Source organism: Vollenhovia emeryi, unplaced genomic scaffold (assembly GCF_000949405.1).
Source record: "Vollenhovia emeryi isolate VEMERY1.0 unplaced genomic scaffold, V.emery_V1.0 DF939304.1, whole genome shotgun sequence".
In the NCBI taxonomy this organism is placed as follows: domain Eukaryota; kingdom Metazoa; phylum Arthropoda; class Insecta; order Hymenoptera; family Formicidae; genus Vollenhovia; species Vollenhovia emeryi.
In genome coordinates this window covers 202,812-206,464 of record NW_011967062.1, presented here as the reverse complement: position 1 = coordinate 206,464, position 3,653 = coordinate 202,812, and positions in this window count along the sequence as shown.

The window sequence follows — 3,653 nt, the reverse complement described above, 5'->3', positions numbered from 1 at the left end:
CTCCTTTTGAAATATAAAATTTAAGTAATTTAATTATTTCAAATATATATATATATATATATGACAACTCTCGAATTATTTCGAATATTCTTCCTCTCTCTTCCTTCAGATTAGCGTCCAGTTCCAAGACTGACAAGGAGTTCAATACGGCCAATTCGAATATTAGTAAAACCACAAGGAATATCTTGGGAATTTTGAAGGCATATCGAAACTTGCAGAATTCTCCTGAACATTTTAATAAGACGTGTTCTTCCTTCCCTAACATTTTATATTATTACTTCAATCCATTTACTCTATTTTATACGTAGGCATAAAAAGCAATCTTACCTTGCAGAATATGTTACAGACCTCAAAAATTCAAACGCAAAATTTTCAAGATCCCTCAAGATTTTTGCGAATTTAAAATAATGTTCGAAGCTATTCAGATCTTTACATGACAGAATCGTTCAAAAACTTTTGGAAAAAAAGATTCCCTTTGAATAGATTTGAACCCCTCAGTTTCTGTCATACTCTTTTTCTCTTCTCTTCTCCCCTTCTTTGTCAATTATAATACTTGCTTGTTAAATACCCGGATCTATGATTATCAGCTCAATCAGCAGGGTTTCCGTATACGAGGCTCCGGATAAAATATAATAATCCCACGACACGTCGTTCCGCGTTATTTTCACGCGTGCGCTTGTACGCATCGCTCCTTCGTGTCTTAATTCGATCGTTCCGGTCTATCAAGAATCGAGTGCGGCGAATGAGAGATAATGCGAAATTCACGAAGCGTAAAGGTAGTTCAATTCGCCTCCGTTTCGACGGAAGTTCCTGCTTTACAGACACGCAGCCATTGCCGGCTGTAACGGCGGCTTCTACTGTTCTTACTATATGAGTGGACGCGTTTAACGATGCGGGCACTCGCAATGATGTCACGCACATGTGTGAGCGCAAGTCGAGCGCAATGCCCGTTGCCGAGATGATTTCGGCGCTTCATTTATTCCACTCAGATATCTGCTGACACTCTCGAAAACTACGAAAGAGCTTGCGAACGTGCTTCCGCGAGCGTTGCTAAAAATTGAAATTGCAGCGATTGCATCTCCGGTCAGCAAAACAATGTATCGTCACTTCGCTTTCAGTTATGTGTACAAATAATCTCAATTAATTATGTATATTCAGTTAAAATTACAGCGATATTTAGTGACTAAATTCCCACTTAACAAAACCATCGCTTTTCTATCGATTCTATGAGCAATCTTAATTAATTGTATATTGCCCTCAAGCTCAAGCGTATAATTGATATTTCACGGAAAAGTAGTATCAATAATTTCAATAAGTACGAATGAAAGACTCTCAATATTTAAAAACAATACGAAAGGTGGTGCATAGGGCTGTGAGAGTCAGAACGCGGTTGTTGGTGCGTAAACTGAAATTCAGTTTGTTGATCGTACTGACAACGTTATCTTTTAAGCTCAACTGATTTTCCGATGTTCATTTTGTGCTTCTTGTGCGATTTCATGTTTACCATCATGAAATTAAACTTTCCACATATCCTGGAGCCCACGTGGAGCATGAGACGAGACATCTTATTTCGTCATTGGTTCCAAGTTGCTGAGGATGACTCAACAAGAGTCGAAACGTACAATTATCTCTTTTTTGTGATTTATTAAAGATAGTCCTTTTGACTTTACGCACCAACAACCGCGTTTTGACTCTCACGGCTCTATGCACCTCCTTTCGTATTGTTTTTTAATATCAATAAGTAATTGACAATTAGCGATTGAAATCGCGTACAGTCGATCAGGAAAGCGGATCATTATAGTCAATTGGGAGAAATTGCATTACGAGACACCCCGTCAGCTAACTTCAATATCGGGTTTCAAACACGGAAGACGTCGGAGTTTCTGTTTGGATGCGTTTAGCCCGTCTTTCAATTCGCCACTTTTCCGCTTGATTAAAGATTTAGATGCAATCGATGCTGGCTCGAATCGATAGAAGATTACACGGCGGTTTCGCAGGCGATCGATTGAATATTTATTTAAATGTCCCGCGATCGCTTATCTCCGCGCGTGGCTGGACAGGGAATTAATGACTCGCTCTTATGATCCAGCCAACCCGCGAGCGCGCTGTGTCATTCGAAAAAAAAGAAGAAAAAACGGAATGCGCTTACGATTAACGAAAGTGACTCATCACACGCGTGTACGGTGGTCGACGACTGCCGGGCGTTTTGCAAACTGTCATTACGCATAATTTTCGACCGCTACCGTGTCAGCACTTGCCATCAGGGATTCTCAGTCCTGCGAGCCGATGGTTTCTAGATAACAACGCGGTGGTAAATAAAACGGCGCTCGAATCTACTACTGTTTGCCACAATCACGGCTGAGATTAAAGAATTGTTTGCACTTGCTATCAGAATATCCCGTATTTGTTGCAGTTGTGTCTCTCCAAAGTTGTCGCACGCCCGATTTGAATAAAAAATGTCTTCTCAATTCGTCAGGAATTCAACGAAGCTCACTGCTGAGTTTTTTGGACACGCAAAGTACGAGCACCGTTCAATTGTTCACAATTGAACGCAATTCTACCGAATGCTGGAACGAAGTAACGTAACAAAGTAATGCTACGCTGATCCTGGAGAAAAAGAGGCAATTTTTATTTTCGCGAAAACGCCGAGGCGCTGACGGTTCTGCTCTAGCTCTAAATCATACAGAATAATGGGCTCTTTTATATCAAGCTGACGCGAACAAATGACGGAACGTTTCTTCAATTCGAAATGCTCTAACGGTACTTCAACTTCAGGCTTAACTGAAATACCGGGGACCGACGCCGACGTTAGAAAGTCAACATTTTTGCTAAAGAAATTAACTCTACCTATCTCGCGGAATTCGGGGGTCGGCGAAGAGGTTTGGTACACGAGCGCGAGACGGAAAGTCTGTCCGATCCGTGGGCTACACATAGAAAAATATACAGGGTGTACCTAAACTGGCGATAAATATTTTAATGACAAGTACTCTGTAACATTTTGAGACGAAAATTCTAATACGAAAAAGTCGAGGCTATAATAGTTTTCAAATGGGAACAGTTTAAACATCTCGAATAGCAAAGCTAGAATTTCGCGTGCTCAGGGATGAAATTGGTCGATAAAATCATTCACGAATACGTGAATCTGCTGACGACAATTATTCCACGTGTAAAAGACAAACTGCGTTATGACCGGAAAAAAAATTCGGCGCGTAGTACTAATGTGGAAAGAAACGGTACATACGAGGGACGTCCAGAAAGTAAGGTTACAACAGGTGTGAAAAAAAAACAATGCATTATATTGTAATGAAATTTACAGGATATGTTTGAGAAAACATGTCTTTATTTTTCCACATAATCGCCGTCGAGGTCAACACATTTCTGAAGCCTGGGCACAAGCTTTTTGATGCTCTCGTCGAAGACGTTCCGCTCCACCTTTCGAAGCCACGTTTCCACTGCCTCTGTCACCTCCTTGTCACTTGAAAATTGCTGCCCACCCAAAAACTCCTTTAATTTAGTGAACAGATGATAATCCGAGGGCGCTAGATCCGGGGAGTAGGGGGGTGATTGACAACATCCCATCCAAACGACACACGAGCAGATTCTGATGAATTCAGATCAGAATCTGCTCGTGTGTCGTTTGGATGGGATGTTGT